A 22,578-nucleotide genomic window follows, 5' to 3' on the forward strand; every position below is an offset into this window, starting at 1 on the left:
ACAGTAGAAGTTCTGTTTTGCAGCCAAACCACCACACACATATGCTTATCTGAGCCTCACAAACACCTCAATGTACAACACACACCCCAAACAACCGCAACAACAACAACCAGCACACATTCATTGCTTGTTTCAAAGTTAGGCTCCTTATGGCTGAAGCCTCATATGATTTGCCAACAAGGAAGAAGAAAGAGAAGAGTTTGTTCTCTGAGGCGTTAGTGAACATTCAAAGGCAACAGAGATGCATAGATTCATATGTCAGATGTTGCAATTCAGAAGTGATAAAAAGATAAATAGGTTAATTGAAATACTGAGTGAGGGCATGGAATGTAAATTGAATTTAACCGCAAGAGCAACACAGATTAGAACAAATAAGAAAAAAATCCTTTGAGCAGAGAGAGAGAGAGAGCTACATTCTACCTTTGCTGTTATTGGTAAGGATTACCAGAGCTATACCTTTAGGTGAACTATTAGCTGACGAATGAGCTAGTGAACGACAGAGCTCTTTCCACTAGTACAAGTATTTGTTGTGGTAGGAGACAAGAGTTGTTTATGAGAATTAAGTACAAGAGAGTTTGTAGGACACAGCAGACTCACTGCATATGTCACTTGGGACTACCAGTTACGAATAACTGGCACGAAGAAGGTCCTCTTATCATGAGGCAAGCCAATGTGGACTAATCCAACAACAATCCTGCAGGAGGGGGGCTCATCAAACCCTGATCTCTGAGGCCATTCGCTTTTAAATGGAAAACTCAGAGTATCCAGTTTCAGAACAGCTGATCTGATTAGTTCAATCAAGTCAGAGGAGGTTCGCTCCAGCTGTTTTTGAAACCACCTGCTACATACTACCTACAAATTTAGTATGCAGCATGTACTTAACATATAGCACATAGCATACTGCATTTGAAGGTAGTATGTTGTATGACTTTTTAAGTTGGATCTGTTCTGCAATATGCTGGGTCAGGCGTCAACGTGTTTTTCCGGTTTTGGAAGCAGAAGTAAACAATGGCCAAGCTGATAGATAAACCACTCCTGTAGCATCCACTTATGATTTGAAAAGTCAAAAAGTGGTTGATATGAAATGTAATCATTTTCACAGAAATAAACAGTTACCTGGGAGATGGGTATCGCCTCTGTAATTACTGGAAGTTACAAGATTCACTGGTGTTACTTTGGCATTACTTCACTGTAAATGTAATGGACTGTTAAACGTCTGGTACAAGTCCAACGCAGTAGGTGGCGGTACCACAGGTCATATATGGTAAAAAAAAAGAAGGAGAACGTTAGCACTATGCATTGTGGAAAACAGTACGCAAGGGAGACTGATCCCCTGCATGCTAAGAAATGTTCCCAGATCATTACGACATCAAGGTACCTTTGGCATACTGTAGATTTCGCTCTTTTTCACATAATGCATACTACACATTGTGTTTTGGCTAAATATGTTCTGCTAGTATAGTAGGCGGTTTCGAAAACAGCCCCAAAGTACAGTGCATACACCACATCTTATTAAAATACAACTTTAATGGGGCTTTGAAACATTGATTCACCATGGCAAAAGGCCACAAAAAGCTGTCCTCCTACTTTACCCCACTTTTGCTGATATATGGTGAGTGTGAGCACATTTTCAGAAAGAAAAGCAACACTGCTGCAACTGCAAAAGAGAGAGAAGTATGGGTACAGACATTGATACCTGCTAATGTGTGCTGACATACAGTGCTAACAAATGAGAAGGTTCTACGTCTTACCAACAAACTAAATCTGGCGTCAATGCTTTGACCTTGTTTGTTCATTAAGCTGCTTAGCAAGTTTGTCCAGTAATTGCAGCTGGCCAGTGGAGGAACTGCAGTATTCGGCAGTACTGAGTTGGCTTTGTTTTCAGTTCTGATGGGTTTCTCCTGGTGGGCTGAACAAACCTCCTCTTCACAGCAGGGTCAATCAGGACATTTAGAGCTCACTCAACAAACTGTCAATCACACAGTTTCTTTTAAGGATGTTTTTTTCCGAGCTCAGTAACTGATAGCAATATGGTGCCATGAGCCTTTAGATGCCCTTCACCACGTTGAGCTCCATTTGGCCCTACTGAGCACAGCGGGGAAATTCAGACATTTACCACTGCCTCCCACTGTCACCACTCTGTTACTCCATCACAAGACTTTCTATCTCCACACTATCTTTATCTGTGAAGTTACACATGGGAAGGAAGGGGAAATGAAAGATGGATACTTTTGATCATTACTTCAGTCTCAGAACAGACTGCAGAATATTACAGAGCAAAAAGAAAATGAGGTAGTCTGGCTGCTCAAAATGAGAAAGAGGTCCATCTCTGTCTGCTCTAAATTAATAGGAATAAGACTGCAGGTCAGAGATGATTAAAAGCGTAATGAGTCCAGAGAGTAGGATGGGGGGTTTAAAACTTGGGTGATCTTGGCAAAGCGTCTCTTGATGCATTCATGTAAATTTTATGTCTGGAGTATAAGAGCGGAGAATGCTTTGTGGCGAATGTAGAGAAGAGAAACATTTTGTTTGTGGAGATGATTTAGAGAATGGAGGAGATAAGGAGAGTGTTAACTATGCATTTCATCTAAAGCTTCTTTTGTCCTGGTGTTTTAGGATAATTAACTCAGATCTGACAGGAAGAGACTAAAGAAACTGGTGAAGAAGGCTAGCCCTCTTGACCCTGTGGAACTGGCTGCTGACAGGAGACTGATGGCCAAGCTATCGTCTCTGATGGACACCATGTCCCACCTCTTGCAGGAGACCCAAACAACACTGGAAGGCTCCTTCAACCACGGTGTCACACAGAGATACTGCGGGTCTTTTCTTGCTGCAGTGGTCAGACTTTATTATCAACAATAAAGACTCACCAAACGGACACAAGTTCAACAATCTCCCCTGTGTATTTACTCATGTGCAGTCATCCCATCAGTTCATCTCGTTCCTAAACATGTGCAATACATCTTTAGTCATCTCATTTATGCTGTACGTTCTTTTATCTACATTACCAGTCTGTGCACGTCTTACTTGTATCATTGGTTCTGTAAATACACTATAAATGTACTTATTAGTTCTCTACATATTTGTCTTAAGATACACAAATTTACTTTTTAATACTATTCATTCTAATAATAGATTTTTTAATATGCTCTTCATTGTTTGTGCTATCCACTATGCTGCTGTGACACTGTACCTGTTGGAAGAATAAAGGATTATCTTATCTTTAATACAGATTCTGTTTAGTTTGGTTGATTAGAAGTGACACAAATAGTCCAGGATAGTACGCATTATTCTATCGCTCAAACTACTACAGAGTCCAACTTTGACCACTCATTGTACATTTTTATCAAGGAGAGAGTAATGTGGGTGGTTTGAAAGACTGTTTGTCAACAAAGGCTTTAAATTCATGAAGGAATAACAATAAATGCTACCCGTTTTGCAAAAGAGACTCAAATGGAATAATGGCCAAGGTTAGACGAATCAGCCGCAAGCGGAAATCAGCTAACTTGTAAAGTTTATCAGCTGCAAAGTCTCTTCAAATAAGGAGTTAAGGTGGACATTTGAGACTCAACTCTTGCAGCACTGTCCCCAAAATAGTCTGTTATATTGATTGCAACAACAAATCTGCAGAAATATAATGCTGCCTGAAAGACAGTTTGTAAAAGTTCCCTGCTAACACATTTTATTTGTATTTCAGAAGTTATTCAATCATGCAACACAGTTATAATATTCAAAAAGAAAAGAAAAAGAGGGAACATTACTTAACAGAACATAAATACAGTAACATTATAGTTTTACTTTTAGAGAGTAAAGGTCAAACTGTTTCTGTTTCTTCTCCTCTCAGCTACAATCACTGAACATCTCATGACAACATTAAACTAGAAACACCAAATACATGAATATACATTTAATTTTTTTAGCCACTGACATCGATATTGAGAACTAAGTCGATGAGACAGTGTGACAGTTTGAGCTGAGGCAGAGCTTTCTGTTGACACCTCGCTGGTGAGTCATAATTCGCTCTCGGGTTTTTTAAATTAAAGTCCACAGTAATTCTCATTCTGGGAATGATTGCATTGCTTATTTCTTTCCATGTAAGTATTTCGATTTCGCTGCTACGCCATCCCCAATACACTGATACTGACTTTTTACATTATGAACATGTTAGTCACAAAAATAAAAGCTGTGTGTCAGTTATCTGATCAGATGAGCTGCTCTGGAAAATTGAGTTTAAGAGTTTAATTTGGAGCTGACAGACATTTGTGGATGTGTTAAAATGTCTTCCCTTCTCTTTTCTCATTATTAAACAGCCTGAAGAAATTACATTAACTTTGTGAAAACAGGCCACACACAAGTCTGTGTGATCTGATGGGTCATCGATTTTTTTAAAGCTCCTGTGAGGAACTTTCCATTTGTGTTGATTCTGGTACCCCCTGTTAACAAAGCGAGACCACTTATACCTTTGCTTATGTTGCTCTGCACATGCGTCAGACATGTTTTTCTGACAAAAACGTCATTCTACTTCTTCATATGGCTAACACACAACTCACAAAGAACCCTAAGTGGGAAAACGCTGGTAGAGTGGGTGCCCCATGTACAGAAGCTACAGTCCTCACTGCACTGGGCGCAGGATCGACATGATATTGGTGCACGTCATCTGTCTCTTTGTCACCACATTTGCTGACTCTTTCAAGTTGTCCTATCAAATAATGGCAAAAAATGACATTGGGTTGTTTAATTTAATCTGATTTTAATTTTCTTCGTGTGTGTGTGTGTGTGTGTGTGTGTGTGTGTGTGTGTGTGTGTGTGTGTGTGTGTGTGTGTGTGTGTGTGTGTGTGTGTGTGTGTGTGTGTGTTTTGCTGTTGTCTTACGGTCTGGGTGCTTGTTCCTTGTTGTAGCATTTGATTTTTGTCCATTCAACTGTTTGGTACTCTATGCTACTGTCACTGTTTTTATTGTCTGAACCTGAATAAAAATGTTGTAAAAAAGAAAAATAATAAATTAAAGGAAAAATGTCCAAAAACAATTGTTGAAAATAGAAGATTTTCTGAAGCATGTTATTAATCACCTTGTGTGACGCTGACCTCACAGCAGGGGTGACGAACATTTGAAATATAAATACACAGATCATTTATCTTGTTGCTGGTGGTCTCATTTGCTTTGGTGGGTCTTGGGGAGGAATCTACAGTATAGTCAGTGTGTTTCATTACCAGAGAAAACTCCTCACAGGACCTCTAATTCATCTAAAATGGATACGGCATAGCTTGCTACACCTTTAGATTATGATGATTCTAGTGATATGAAGTATTTGAAGTTACTCCTTGAAATTCTTTCACAAATAAGCCACAATTCCTTATAAAAAAATGGTATTTCCAAATGCAACTATCAAAATGTGTTTGCAATCAACTGAAAAAAGTGAACAGTTTCAAACATGTAAGAAATGTTGATGAAAAAAAAAGTGAAACTGCAACCTTAAGCTATTTTTGGGTACATGTTCAGGATATTCCCCTTGTAAATTATGTATTGAACAACGCAGACATCTAAATTGTGTTGTCAACACTTAAAGGACATAAACACGGCTCCAAAAACTGCCAACATATAAATACATATGCCAGTTTGACCGTTTCTGTTGTTGAGCTTTCTGTTTGAAGTACTTCTTAAAGCTTTTTCAATCTTTTATGGTTACACTGATTTGGATTGACAAAGCGACACAGGACAGTGTGCTGGTGTGTACACCTGCACTCCAACACATGCTCATACATATTTATCTGTTTGACTTCCACACCTTCCTCAATATCTGCAGGAATGAGAGTGTTTTGTATAAAGACAGAGGAGGAGACGCTGTTTATTATAACCTGCTAGAGCCCCGGGGATTCACTACCTCATATTTCATCCTAATGTATCTTCACTCACAGCCTCGCATTTTTTCCGGTCTCGCTGTAGCCGGGAAACTTCCGAGGACGGAAGCAACAATGGTGAGGCAGGTGACTTAGTGTTCACAGTCAGTCTCACCTTGGCCTTATCTGGGGCTTCCGTATCTCAGATTAAACTGCCTGAATTAGACTGTGCTCTCGCCAGACACCAGCTGAAAGTCCCCTGGGAGTCTGAGAGGATGGATGGATTTCTGCAGGAGCAGGGAGTGTGGCAACAGGCCGTGCTGGACAGGCCATTATACGGGCGGACCATGCTGGATGAGTGGGTGGGCCCCACTGTGCTGCTCTGCATCTTTGGTTTCTGCTGCATGATGAGGCCCATAGAGCTTGTCAGGCCTGAGTTTCTCAAGGGAACTTAAAGGAATCTCGCCAGTCGAACAGGTAAAGCACTGAGCTGTGGAATGAGATACCGGACTATATGTAGAGATAAAGTCTTGGATTATGAGATATGCTCAGCTTTTATTATTGATGGATTATATAAAAATCTATCACATAAAGCTACAGTAACAAGCTGCTGTGATTTTGAGTGTTTAAAAAATACAAATGTCATATGCATGTTTGTCTAATATAATGTAAAGGCCATTATAATAAAATAGCTCCAAAGCAATCTCACTCTTTTATACTCTGTTTGTTCAGATCCAAAATGGAGGTGGTTGACATACATTATAGTACCATACATTTGTAGTTGAATACTAGAATTTTTTTTGACTAACACTACTGACTGTATAATATATCTCAAAGCAACTCTATATCATGGTCTCTGCTCTCCTTTCCTTCTTGTTTGACTCATTAGGACGAGAAATTGAAACTGCAACAGTAAAGCAAAATGTCACCGGCTCCGTCACACCTCATGCTTCAGTGTTCACTACATGCTACATGAAGGCAAAATATATTTATCATTTCATTGGGATTCAAGTGGGGGAGTGGAGTTTGGTACAGACTCTACAGTTTCAGACCTCGCTTACTGAAGTGGCGTCCAAAAGAAACAAAATGTGGTGGGTCATTGACAATCACTTTGTGATGCATAATAAAGTATGGCTGCTGCTATACTCATACCAATTATGGCAGGTACACTCCACATGTACTCATTTGATGTTCAACCATGTATGATGCAAATACCCATTTCAACTCGCAGCACTGAGTGGCTTTTTGAATAATGCTTTAAATCTGAGTTCAACAAAGTTTGAACGGAAAGACTCTCCAATAAGTTTTCTTATATCCACACAGAACTGAAGTTTCAACTAAACCTTTTCTTTTACATGTGTTCCCACCTTCTACTCTCACTATATGCTTTTGCTTGACTTCCAACACATGCAGCAGTGTCTGCATTTTGTACTGTTGGTTATAAAATAACCGCCACAACCCCTGCAGACACAAATTGTTTTCACATCACGGTGGCTCTAATAAAATTCAGGAGTGCACCAAAGTAGTAAGGAACTATCCTCTGGGGACAGATAAATCAATATTAAACCATTGTTTAAAGTCGCCCTTAAGATAACAGTTGTAGTTTGTAACCATTGAAGCAGCTTCACTGTTAGTAATACAACAGAGGAGACACTTGTTTTATTGTGGAGCCATTAAAACATTATTATGGCAGTCTATATTAACTGCAACAACATCAACACAATTACCCAACTAGTTAATTATAGTGATCAAGGTGCCACTGTAGCCTCAGTTTTGCATACACAAGGCTCATAATCACAAGTGGGAAGTCTTGTTAGACTTCCAAAATAAAGGCTGGGAGGCAATATACATTCTGTATATGCAGAAATATGAAACATAGGGTTCATATTGTAAAATGTTCAGTTATGTAACCAACAAGTGAATGTGTCAAATGCATAACATATTACTTTAAGAGTAAATTAAGATTAAATAAATGAACACTGACTTGCATTGACAATCAATTTCACATCCAAAACAAGCAACAGTCTACTGGCTGAGAGATCTTTTGACCAATCCATCAGAAATGCTGTATGCTCCGGGATTAATCTAATCTTGCTTGGTTTGTTTTGATTGTAAGCACATTGAACAACTTTCCAGAACAAATGCAGATCACTATGACAAAAAATGGGAGGTTGTCTGTGTAAGGATTATTCTGTATTATTATTTCTATTTGAGAGCACTTCAAGTCATTTTGAATGCAAAAACCTGTTTTCATGCACTTCAGAAGTTTTGTCACTTAAGAGGTGATAAAGATGTAAAGTGCAGATTTAAAGCTGTACCAACGCGATAATCTTTGAATATTATTACAGTCAAGGCCAAGTGGAGCAGAGATGCGGCTTTGAGAGCTGAAACTTTTCATAAAATACACACACACAAAAAAAACTGCTTGTTGACAGCAACAATTTTAGAGCCATGTTTTGCTTAAATGGACCATTGACTTTATTTGCATAACATTAAAATGTATCAACTCGTCACATTATGAGCCTCATTTACGCCGCTTACGAGTCCATCCCGTACACGCTGAGGTAATTTTAAATTGACAGTGAATGAAAACTGGAGGTGCATCTGGTGTGAGACTGTCAGTGTTTCTCAGCTACTTTTGCAATCAGCAGTTAGGGAACACTTTCGAAAAAATAATTAGGTCCCGGTCTGCCTTTCCCCAGGTGACTAGACAGGTGTATCCAGTGTGGACTTACTCCAGCCTGGTTCTTCTTGTCCCTGTCGTCCTGGTGACAGACTTCCTCGGGTACAAGCCTGTAATCACCCTCCAGGGCCTCACCGAACTTGCAGAGTTTCTATTTCTGCGAGTTGGTTTGGGGGTCTGTTGGGCTCAGTTGGCCTTCTTCAGCTACAGCTTTACCAGCCAGCTATCAGAGAGCGGCCTGTTGTGTCAGATGAGTCACGATGCTTTATGTGCCATAGTGATCATACTATTTGTGTCTTTGTCTTGTGTGTCCTTGTATGAACAATAAACCATACACTGCATCATTTTTATCTCAGTCTGAGGATGTGAGGTGCAAATGCTGTTGCTGCTGTGTTCTAGCCTTTGAACTCATACTGACAACACAATATCATATGTCTGCTTCTAGATTCATCAGCAGCTGAAAATACAACAGAAATAGAAAATCTAGAGCAATGCCAGAGTCAAATATTCCTGTTAGCAAGACAAACTTGTATTTGGTTTGGAATCTATCTCCCATTTATAATATTTTCTTTGAATAAGCCCTGTGGGAACATATGGCAACCTGTTAGCATCTGCCTTCTTGTGTAATGTTTAGTACTGTTATACTGAAACAGGATGTTCTTTTTTAGCTTCAGTGAGGTACACTCTACAACATAATAGGGCCCATTTTGGGACTTGATTCCCTCCTTACAGCATGCCCAACTTCAAGGATCTGAACAGAACATATCAGATAACCGTCAGATGTCCTGTTGTGTACAGCCCAGCAAGCACTCTGTGGACTGTCATGTTGAACAATAGCCAACCGGGTAGCAAGCTGACTGAGGAAGCAAACACAACAAATGCATCTACAGCAACAACAGTAAATGCAAAGAATAAACTTCCCTGCTTGTTAGAAACTGAGGATCAACCTTGTGGCAACAGCATGTGTTCTGTAAATTGAACCACAATCAAACTGATGACAATGAGAGGAGTTAAACAGAAATCACTACCACAGTGGATGTTCCAGGTAGCTAAGCAGCTATCTACATTTAGCAAGACAACATCTCGTTATCTGCCATGTTTTTTTTCCCTGAAATCACATCTGACAGCATAACATCTTGTGAGATTTGCAGATCAGAGAGTGTGGACTCTGGTTGTTGGTGGATGGAATCTGTTAGTGTGTGGTGAGCTAATCATATTACACTCCTCACACTAAGTACAACATTTTTAAATCTGTGATTATGTGTTGTTATGTGTGGGGTCTTTCACAGTTTTCAACATATTTTAAGATTTAAGAAATCTTTAGAGTGGGCCAGGCTTTACAGTAATGTTATCTCACTAAAATCAACTTTAGCTGACTATGACTAACTTTAGCTAGCAGTTAGTTGCAGATGGCTGCTGTTAAACTTTAGATCAAGGTCAATTTAATATTTAGTTGGAACTTGAAACACAGGCCAGGGTAGCATATTTGAACACCCAGTTGCCGTCATTACAGTTGGATGCATTCATGTTAGCAAGGAGTAATTTAAGCAATAATGTAAGCTGTTCTTGAACTTTACCTCACAGATTACCCCGAAATATAGCCTTGAAATAATGGCAACTAAAGCAAGACTGAGATTATATTACTGTCATAATACATTTTGCATTTAATAAGCTCAGTAACAATGTAACACAAGTTCAGAGACTGGGTCAAAGTGAAAACAGTTGTCTTGTGCCATTAGGGAACTCTTTACAGTACTTTTGAAACACTCTTTAAACTGTGTCCAAAACTTCAACAACAGTGTGGACAAGCAACCAATGACCTATTACCACCAACACATTGTGCATCTTCATTGTTATTTATTTTACTTGTAGAAATAATGTATCTGGTCTTTTTCTCCCAGCAGTAACATTAGTCTGTGTACATGTTCTTCTATCTGCATACATACATACTTTAAATAAAAACAATAGGTCAATTACTCTCTGTAATAAGAAAAAGGTCTCTCTGAGAATTATTACCCCGACTCTGTATTCCCCCTCAGCATCATGAGAGTGTTTAATCATGTTTTAGCCTCTTATTTTGTTTCCAGCCTGCAAAATTAATGATTTGGTTATGTCTCACAGCTCCCAGCAGCATCCAACCAGTGGAAAGCTCTGCTACACTCACTGTGTGCTATCACTTACCACACATCAAACAGCAGACAGACAATGTTAACAAGTAGTAAACACAGTCATAGTTATTGTTTATTGTTCAGAACACAGCATGACATGTTGAGTTAGGTTAAATATGTTTCAGCAGAACATGAAAAAGGAGACACTCAGTCCTGTTACCAAATGGAAGGCTTTGTGATTTCTCTATCCCCACAAAAAGAGACACATGGTAGCACTGGTTCCATCCCGTTGAGCTGTTTGTTGCAGTGTGATAGATGGCAATATGCCATCATGAAGCCAGAGGCAAGGACTTCAACCTAGAGGAGGACAAGAGTGATTACACCTCACAGACAGAAGCTTGACTGCGAGTCATGTCAACTGTGGTCTCTACCAATACAAAGAGTGGATTCTCCTGTTCTTACAGCAACCAGTGGATCCCTGCCTCAATTTGTGTCTTTATGCTTTGTAAATAAAGTTGGTAAAAACATGTCTAAACAGATAAACGTGACTAGACGGGGTGGGAAAATTGACACAGTTCCCACTGTCTTTTTGGGCAAACTGACAGAGGTGACAAGACCTTGTAGGTTACTGCTCCTGGCTGACAAGTCACCCAAGGCATAACTTTTGAAAACTCTGTCGATCATTTTATTGTTATATTATTCATTAATTTATTGGGACATGGAGTCTTGAGCTTTAGAGACACTGATGTATGTCTTTCCAATATATATACCAAACAAGCCTAGTCCAAATGTAGGTGGGTCTTTTTGAAAATGGAGGTTCTCCTCCTCTGTATAAAAACACACAACAATGCAAACAGCATACCATAACAGGCAAGCAGGTGGCTATCATGTGTTATCAGTCAGTTCTGTCAATCACCCTAGAAGAACATTGGGCGCATGGGCGTCATCTTGAGTAAGCAGCAATTTGATGGTGATTTTAAAGCTGTGTACGTCGGGGTGAATTAAAATCTAGTAAACTTGAAATATTTATTTGCCCCTGCACTGGGATACTAAGGTGAAAAACAGCCAAGCAATTAAACCAAGTAACAAGTAGACGGACGCTGGAAGCCGCTGCACCACATAAACAGCAATTGCTATGCTCAAGTTTCAATGATGATTTCAGCGTCTTCCAACACTATTGTTTTTGCGATCCACATGAACACCTTGAAAGACATTTCTGAAAACCTTTTCAGTGACTGTGTGTACAAAAGGCACAGAAAAGCTACCTTTACTACTGCCTATGTGTGGACCGGGCAACAGACATTAGATTAGACTTAATCATCTCAGTTTTCACAAAGACAGTTTTCAAATATCAAAACTTTAAATCTGCATAATTCATCCACACACTGAAACTTTGCAACCTCCTTATCTGCATGCTTGACGGATAGTCTGGTTCTGCTCTGCCACTCAAAAGCCGACGGGAATTGTTTTCGAAATCTAGAACTTATATCTAACTCTGGAAACCAGCCCTGCGTACACAGCTTAAGTGAACAAGTTAAGGCTCTTATAAAAAAACATTTTCATTAACGCTTTGGGGTGTTATACGCATTCCGCTACAAAAAAATAATTGAATAGACACAACCTTTTTCTACTATCAGTATTTCACAACCCCCAAAGCGCAGCACACAATAGAACAGCATTAATTAGACTATTTAATTGCTTGTTCTCATTCCCAGATGGGTGTAGCAGCTGCTGCCATCCAGCCAGTGCACTTTTATTGATTATGGTACTGATACATTCCTGTATTCCCCAGAAACCAAAGGCAATTACTCTGTGTAAACCACATCCAGCTGTATGCCTTTCACTTGTAAATGGTTCTGCCCAACATGCAGTCAAGCTGTAGGGCCCATGTCTGATATTTCCCTGAAGATTCCTGTTGTATTTTTCTCTGTTCCACTCTTAGAAAATCTCCCAGAGGAAAAACCTGCTGGAATCCGATAGGGAGAATATGAATATGGATTGCCAACATGATAAAATAGTGCAGAAACGCAAAACATAATTTATTTTGCTCATATTCAGCATATTAATAACTATGTCCAGGAGCATGAAAACAACATTTTTTAGAAGCTCATTAGTCTTAAGATAAAACTAAATGTGTATGCAGAATAAACTGAGTTATGTATGTTATGTACAGCATGATTTTCAAGGTGAAGTGTACTTGCAGGGCATTTCAAGCTAACTACTTCTCCATGGTCTAAAACTGTTAAGATTCTTACACCTCAAAAATATAATCATGTAAAGTATACTCAGCACAGAGTTATAATCATCGACATTCTTTCAAAAGATGAACAATTTCACACTTTCTATTCAATATGATTTGATTTTAATTGGGACCACACATCACAGCACCAAGTGTTGCAAATTTAATCTGATTACTCCACATACATCTCACATTTTATGGTGTTATCTTATCAGTGTGAAAAGCCAGTTACAGCATTAGTTCCCATCAATGTGACACACAATACCAAATAGCTTAATGTGCATGCTGCTTGTGTTTAAGCCTTTAAAGTACAATCACAATGAAACTGCTGTTCAGTGGATCCAAAGGGGTCGTAAGGGTTTCCTGGATTTGTTTTCAAGAGAAAAAAAGGGTAGCTGTTTTAAAGTAGCTTTTATTAGCTTGTAAAAACTCAGCTCATTATGAACACTGCCACATTTAAAGATCTGCTATTGGTGATGATGATGTTACTGATTTTGAGTAGGGTGTACATGTTGATCCCTCCTGTCCGGATCTGTGTTTGTGCCTCACTTACACTCACATATCTTTGGACTAAATAACTGCTAGTCTGCAAATCACAACACTGTAACATAGTAAATGTGTATGTTTTCAAAATCCAAATGTGTTGATTTGTTTTCCCAAAGTGTCAATTTGATAAAGGAGGATTTATTAGCAGAGATACCATGTAAATCAACAAGGTTCAGGAGTAATTAATTTAAAATCACCTGAACTGTGCGTGAGTTGAAACGTATCCGAGTTGGAACATAATTTCTAATTTAGGATGGAGTTTACACTCTAACGTATTGGGCGTTGCACCAGGTGAGATAGTTCCAACGAAGGCACAAGTTACATCTTAAATTAGTAGCTCTGAGTAGGTGTTAAATCTTCTGTAAAAGACCGGTTGTCATTGCGCACTGTTTTTAAAGATGGGATCATTTGGAGGATGTTGAGAGGCAGAGAGTTTTACCAGCTATGATGTTTCAGCAACACGCTCTCCAAATGGAATTTTAATGACTCTGATCTTAAATCGCACTTTCGTTTTCCCCAGGCATACGTCAATTGTACAGAAGCGTATCGCATTCACGTAACCAAAAAATTGTTTTGCTCTGTTTCTCTGAATGAACAGGTTAATTATCTCGGAATTCTGAGAAAAGTGTTCTGTTTTTCTGAATAATAAAAAAAATCTGCTCTGTTAATCGGAATAAACGAGTTATCGATTTTTTTTATTGACAAAAACTTCTCATAAATCCGAGATAAAAATCATTTGTTGATTCAGACTAAAAGAGCTGATTTTTTTTTCATTATTCAGAAAAACAGAACACTTTTCTCCTTATTCCTAGTTAATGAACTCATTAATACAGAATAACAGAGCAGAATTTTTTTTTGTTCTTGTGTGAATGCAATACGCTTCCATATGATGGTTATTTTACACTACAGATTAAAGGTAACATATCATGCAAAATCGACTTTTTAATGGTTCTCTACCTGAAATATGTGTCCCTGGCATGTCTACAAACCCCCCCAGAGTGAAAAAAATCAATTATGCCCCTGTTCTGATTTCTCCACCTTTCTTTAAATGTGTGTGAAACGAGCCGTTTCAGACTTCCGTGTTTTTGTTACGTCACAACAATATCCGGTCTGTCACGGAGCCAGAGATCGGAGCTTGTTCAGCCCATAGACTGTGAAAAATACAACTCAACTCCTCCTCTGTTTTTATTCCCTGCACAAATGTGTGCTTACAAGGAGCTTAGGAGGGAGGCATGCTAGTTGTAGGCTGTCTTAAAAAACAAAAAGGTTGGTTTTACTCCCCACGTCTGCAGATTTGAAGATCTAGTGAATGATTTTTATTTGTCATGAAAAAGTGCTAGCGCTAGTTAGCATAGCCACATAGCTACATGTTCAAAGCTGTAGCTGTGTACCAAGACACACGTCGACATACTGACAAATAAAACAACAAGAAACAGAATCTGTGACCAATCGTTCAGAAAGGTCCTGCTGCCTTTCTGGCAAAGGTCGGTTTTACTCCCCACGTCTGCAGATTTGAAGATCTAGTGGATGATTTTTATTTATCATGGATAAGTGCTAGCGCTAGTTAGCATAGCCACATAGCTACATGTCCGTAGCTGTGTACCAAGACACATGTCTACATACTGATAAATGAAACAACAAGAAACACTAAATCTGCGACCAATCGTTCAGAAAGGTCCCGCTGCAGGCACCTCTCCGTCAGGATCAGATTCTGGATCAGATTCAGAGTGTTGAAGTAACGCGGTCTGTGAGCAGCCGTGTATATTCAGCCAACATGTAAACATTAGATCAACGTGCCGGAGAGCCGAGGCCACATCCACTTTCTGAGGGGGCGTGGTCAGAGGGAAAACAGGCTGTTCTGAGGAGGGCTGAAGAAGAGGGCTTTTCAGGCATGCCAAAATCTGATTTCAAAGTGTTTTTTTGAGCATAAACTTTAAAGGCATGTTTTGGGGACCTCTTAGACCAATATATATTGATGAAAAAAGCGTGATATGTCACCTTTAATTACCATCATATCAAAATGCTTTGTCATATTTGAAATAGCTCTATATTTATGTTTGTCGATGTACAAGAGATTTAGCAGTTATGATTAGCCGTTAGCTTATTTAGAGTCTTTGTTGCCGATAGGAGTTAGCACTTTAACACCCCGTTGAGAAAACAAGCATTTCACTAATTGGCCAAATTGAATGAAAATGTCATCTCTGCAACAATATTGTGATTAGCTCGGACATTATGGTCTAGTTAAGATGGATCTTAAGTCTTTGCGGGACAACCAAACTAGGCACAACTTAAGTTACAAACTAACTTGTTTCCACTTTTGGTTTAGTTTGGACTTCATACCCTAATTTAGGACACAACATATGCAGAGATGGTGCAATAGGCCACTGAACCTTAAAGCAGTTAGATTTGCATCATCTTGGATTGAGAATTTCATATCTACAGGGGAAGCAGGTCATCTTCAATAGAGCCCCACCATGTTCCTTCAGAAGCCCAGACTAGACAAACCAAACATTGGCACAAAAAATAACATTTCACATTTTTCCCAACTTTCAAAGCTGCCTCTGAACACTGAATCCTGTGGAGTTGTCCTTTATGACCCACTGTATCATTCCCACAAATTAGACCCGAGCTGGCCGGTTCTGGTGGGAGTAGTTAGTCTGTTTTGTGGTGAGGCAGAGTGGGGATGCAGTAATCAGGGGACTGTCCCAATGGCTACACAAGAGATTCCAGTTTGTCTGTTTCGTAAATATAACTGCAACTGTGCAACTTTTTGAATCGAAACAAAACTCTTTCGTTAACAACACCTTAACTGTATACATCGTGTATGATTATAACTCCGTTGTCCACACAGTTATGATCAGTAGCAAAGAACAAATAAATGAAAATCAAACAGTTATTTCCAGATCTGCACGATATTAGTGTGTTTGTGAGGTAATATAAGGTTCAGAGCAGACATGTCTCAACGTATTGAAAAAAGTTAACCAGTACTCAGGGTTCCCACGCGTCCTGGAAAACCTGGAAAAGAGTTGACCAGTTTTCCAGTACTGGAAAACACCTGGAAAATGGGAGAAAAAGCCAAATATCCTGGAAATAAATTATTCCAACATGGCAGCGTGCGACCTGACCTGATTAACAAAACACATCCCCATTCATTGAAAGTTGAGTGCATGCTGTGCTGGAAAAGACAGCGACACAGTGGAGTCGGGCAGAGAGCTTGGGGGTCTGTGCCTCACAACTTTCTCTGCAGGCTGAGAGCTCAATTACCGTACTCTAGCTCAGTTGTTCTCAAAGTGGGTTCCTGGGACCCCTGGGGGTCCGCGAACCATAGCGTGGGGGTCTGTGAAATAATTTGAATACATTTCTAATACATTATAAAATTGTGCTGTGTCATTACAAAACAGCATACACCATTGTTATGATAGCATTTGGTGGCTCGAAGGGATATGTGAGTCTTGCTACTGTTAATTTTCTGAAAGCGTTTAAGATCAAATACTTGAAAAGTATAAATGCTGTCATGTTGAGTCCACAAAGAATGAAATGACCCTCTGTTTTAAAGTATATAAGTGGTATTTACTTGATTCAAATTGAAGTGTTATTTGTTTATCACTATGGTACAGGTCTGAAGTATTTACATTGATACGTTTTACAATACAAATAGTTCCAAGGGCAACTAAGAGTGCAAATGGTAGTAAGCATGTGCTTTAGTGATGGGAGGTTCGGCTCTTTTCAGAGCTGACTCTTTTGACTCGGCTCTCTGAAAAGATTAGGATTAGTGTTACGGTTATGATTAGGGTTAGGGTTAGGGTCAGGGTTATGATTAGAGTTGGGGTTAGGGTTGGGGTTAGGATTAGGGTTTTGATTAGGGTTAGGGTAAGGATTAGGGTTAGAACCAGAACTAAATTTAAGCAAACATATCCAAAACCAAACTCAAGCAAACAGAACCAGAACCAAACTCAAGCAAACCCAACCAGAACAGAACCAGAACTGAACCAGAACTGTACCAGAACTGATCCAGAACTGAACTGAACTGAACCAGAAACAAACTAGAACCATACCAGAACCGAACCAGAAACCGAACCAGAAACCGAACCAGAACCAAACTCAAGCAAACAGATCCAGAACCAATCTCAAGCAAACAGAACCGGAACCAAACTCAGGCAAACCCAACCAGAACCGAACCAGACCCGAACCATAACCGTATCAGAACTGAACCAGAACCGAACCAGAACTATACCAGAACTGAACTAGAACCAAACATGACCCGAAACGGAACGGAACCAGAACCAGAACCGAACCAGAAACAAACCAGAACCATACCAGAACTGAACCATAAACCGAAGCAAAGCCGAACCAGAACCGAACTCAAGCAAACAGATCCAGAACCAAACCCAAGCAAACAGAGCTAGAACTAAACTCAAGCAAACAGAACCAGAACCAAACTCAATCAAACCCAACCAGAACCGAACCAATACTGTATAAGAACTGAACCAGAACCGAACCACAACCATATAAGAACTGAACCAGAACCGAACCAGAACCATACCAGAACCGAACCAGAACCATACCAGAACTTAACCAGAACCAAACCAGAACCAAACTTAAGCAAACAGAACCAGAACCAAACTTGAGCAAACAGAACCAGAACCAAACTGGAGCAAACAGAACCAGAACCAAACTGGAGCAAACATTATTAATGTCCTCAGGTTGGCATTGAGAAAAATCTGATGCCCCAGCTTGGATGGGCTGATACAATTTCTCCTCTCAGTGAGTATTTGCCCGGTCTTCAAGAAGACTCTCTCTGAAGGAACAGATGTAGCCAGGATACACAGCCTCCCCTCCATCACCTGTATCCTATATCCTCATGCCGGCTCTTCTGATTCACTATAAAGCATTGTCTCTTAGAGCTGCAGCTTTTGATCATGACACATCACTAATGTGCTTAATCTGTGTTACAATTATGAGGGGGCCTTGGACAACTTTCTCACCTGTAAGGGGTCCCTGGCTTCAAAAAGTTTGAGAACCCTTGCTCTAGCTAGTAGGAGTGCAAACTCCCGATAGTGAAATCAAACAGAACAAAAAGAGCGACACAGCTGTACAGAAACTCCGCGTTGTAGACATCACTGATCATAATAGACATCGCCATGCAGGAAGACAGTTTACATTTTTTTTTAAATCTCCCGGAGATCTTCAAATACAGAGTGTGTCTTTACGCCGGTGCAATTTTTTCAGGTAACTCAAATAAAAAAACATGACATTTGCTTTGTTTTATATCGACCACTTAGCAGGATGAATATCATGATTAAGAAGGTATATTTTGAGTTTGAGTTAAGTTGAGAAACATTTGTGGCCATTTTTGTCATTCAGTTCTATTTAGGTCATTAATGCACTGATCCTCTGATCATTATTGTTCAATTATTTCAGTAAGTCATCTTCCTGATTCCTTTGCTGGCTCTTTTGTTTTCTTCTTTGCTCATTTTATATTTTTTGAGAAAAGAGAAAGCTGAGATGTTGCCCATCATTGTTACTTGGTTGCACTAATAAAGTGCTGTACATCTGTGGTTGCATTATTCTATTATCAATTTGCCATAATTTTTAAGTATGTAAGAGATTATTTCATTGATAGCCATAGACTACATGTCTTTTAATGTAGACTTCCACTGAGAGGAACATATTAGACTATTTAGGAACTAAATTAGGAACTAAATTTAGACTGTCATACCAGCTTGAAATGTCCTGGAAAATGATCTCTGGAAAAGAGTAGGAACCCTGAGTACTGGTCAAAGCTACAATAAAAGAGGGTGTCCTGATTCAAGTATTTAATCCACAGGGTTATCTTCCCTGAGCCTCCATCAAAACCATAAGTTTAACAACACATTAACCCATGAATCATGTAGCCTAAGTCTAACTTCACAGCACAGAGAGCAAGACTCCTGGTCTCTGGGGTGGAAAGATGGACAAAGTCCCAGTCACCTTCGAACAACAAAGATGGAGGAGATACCAAACCAGATAAATCATTGCCACTGGATACACTCCAGGGAGCAATTATCTCCAGATCAGCTGTACTGCTCTAAATAATTCAGAAATATACAAAAGATTGTATGATGGTTACAATACCTACATGAAAGATCTGCTATTAATCTTACAGTCAGCATACAATGGTTACATTATATAATCTATACAAACACATGTCCGATAAAGCCAAGGTATAATCACCAATTTAGCATAGACTCCTGCTGTTTGAACGTACTGCAAAGTCACACTGTAATATTGATTCTCTCTATAAAGCTTTACAGTCGGCTCCTGCTGACCTCGCTAAGCCTTCAGTTGACACTTTTGTTGAAACTGGTCTAATTATTCAGTCTCCACCTGACCCCCCTCGGCTAATCAGACCCCAGGGGATTGATCAAGCACATGTTAAATACACAGGCCAGCCCGGGTGGTGTCCATGTTGGACTATTAGCACTGAATGGACATAAATAGACAAGAAAATCAAAAGAGATGCAAGAGAGAAGCAATTATGCTCAGCCTCTTTATTTATTCTGGACAGTGAAGAGCTCTAAGTGATTGGATTCATGTCTCTGGAGACGCAACATAAAGCAACATAGCAATACAGAACATGTGATGCATGTAGAAAGTGATTTGATGTGAGAGATGGGGAAGAAGAGAACAAACCTAAAAAGAAACCAAAAAGATAAAAGGAGGAGGAAGTAAAAAAGATTAACAGAAGTCCCAACAAAATAATGCTCCAAAGATTCACCCCCTGGAGTCTCAAACGTCATATTCCTGCCCAGGGGGTACACTGCATGTGGAGGAGTTATTAAGCTTTCTTTCACACAGAGTGAAGGGAGTTTTGTTATGTGTCACTGAGCCACCCTGTGGCTGAAATGAGAAAAATCTGTTCACCAAACTCATTGTTGAACACCTAAGAGCTCCACTACTGGGATAGTTCAATAGTGAATATTAGAAGAAAAATAATTCATATCACTTGAAAAACAATATGTGAGCAAAATATGTTTCTGTGATGATTGGACATTAAATGTTTCATATTTAATTAATCAATTAAAATTTTAATATTTGATGATACATTCCATCATTTTGGCTTTGTGTCTATATTAGATATAAATGTATGTACAGTATGCAAGTGTGTGTGTGTGTGTGTGTGTGTGTGTGTGTGTGTGTGTGTGTGTGTGTGTGTGTGTGTGCGCGTGCGCGTGCGCGTGCGCGTGCATGTGTGCGTGCGTGCGTGTTTGTGTGTTTGTGTGTTTGTGGTATGGGGTTGTTGATACATATCCCAAGACCAATACTGGGAGATGAGCCAGTGGCTGCTGTGTTGAGGACTTTAGCCTCTTTATATGGCACACCTGGGCTGAACAGGCACACCTCACAGCCAATGCTTTATATTTATTTATTCATTTTCGTGTAGACAATAAGCAGCTTGTGATAAACAAATTATAGATTTTAGAGGTTAAAAAAACAATATTGCATCTCAAGAAAAACATTTTTAAACCAATGCAAAGCCTGATCAGTGCAGCAACCTAACAGCTATAGCAGCACACCTCTAATTATAGGGTTAATCATTTTAATCTATATAATAAGCATGCCTTACACATACTTTTGTGTAATTATTTTTGTCCTGTCTTTCAGCAAATGTTGACCTTTTTTAATTGAAATTTTTCTAAAAAATGCTAGAGGGAAGAAAATGTTTGTTTGTTTTTACTTTAATTTTTTAAGTTCACCTTTAATTAATTCATGTTTGTCTCCAAGTCCTATCTCAGGCCTCCCTGCTTTGCCTCTCCTCAGTAACAGCTTTGTTGCACCGGCTCACAATGTGATTGCGGTCTCCTTCAGGAGCTGCAGCCTCTGTTGCTGTGGGACACATCCCTCTAGAGTGGTCTGTGTCTAGGGGAGAACTGCTCCTGGGGGATTCCTATCTCTGAGACTGTTTTCCTAATGGGTCTGACTGACAACAGCTACACATGCTTCCCTCTCAGCCCGACACCATCTGTATGTTAGAATAAAATGTGCATATGTCAGCTGCCAGATCTGCATGTGGAGGGTTGAAACAACCCACAAACATGGTGAGTCTGTGTGGACATATGCATGAATGAGCTGTGTGGAATTAAAATATGTGATGAAACAGGGACAGCAGAAGTGGAGCATGTTTTGAATTTAGAAAAAGCCTTCATGTCCCGTGTTAGGCCTTATGGGCTGTTAGAGTTCTGTGGGCAATGGAGTGAATTGTAAACCTCCAGACGGATCTGGATCATGTTTTGTGTTATTGTGGGAACATGAAAGACAGGAAATGCTTTCATATATATTTATATTCAAGGCATAAAAAATGGTCATAACAGTTGTGTTAAATAAGACCCGGAATTGCTTGGTACTGCAACAAGGGGACATTTGTTAATCGTGGTCAAACATTATTGTGCCCTTTAGCCAAGAACTGTACAGCTCACCGTCACATTATGGGTTCTGCATTGAGATCATTGTGAGGGGAAAAATACAGACATGATAGTATGTTATTCCTGAGCTGACTATATTTATTAAGTTACACACAAAGAGAGATTTTCTATGATTTGTATATTGTTATCTATTCACATGGCGGAGGAGGAAACCAGGGAGTGAGAGGTGAAGGCAGTTAAAAACTCTCTGGTTTGTTTAACGATGAAGTCATCTTACACTCTGTGAAGACAATAAATACCATGCTGAACCTTCACTCTGGGTCATTTGTGCAGACCTTGACTTGCTTATTAGATCACTCTGCCAGCTGACCGCTTTGTAAAGCTCACTAAATGCCTAAAAAAAGCTCACACATAGATAAGCGGTTGTTGTTGAGTCTTTCATTTTCAGATTTCTGCCATATCATTTAGGCTATATCTATCTCCACGTACCTGACATGTTGGTGCCATGCAAGTTAAAGATTTTACAAATGAATACAAATATAAATGAAAAACAGACTAAAAGCATTTGAAGAACATTGAGAATGAAGACATAAACCCCCTGCCCCAAGGGAACAAGATGATGCTGTATGAAGGGCACTCAATGTGCATGTAGAGGGAAAATGATCACATGAGACAAAAGGGAATAATTGGGTTGATGGAGTGGTTAATTGAAATGTCTTTCACTGTGAAAGTAATCCTCATATTTCTCTCATTCTTATCTTT

This window comes from Notolabrus celidotus, chromosome 2, assembly GCF_009762535.1.
Source record: "Notolabrus celidotus isolate fNotCel1 chromosome 2, fNotCel1.pri, whole genome shotgun sequence".
Taxonomy (NCBI): domain Eukaryota; kingdom Metazoa; phylum Chordata; class Actinopteri; order Labriformes; family Labridae; genus Notolabrus; species Notolabrus celidotus.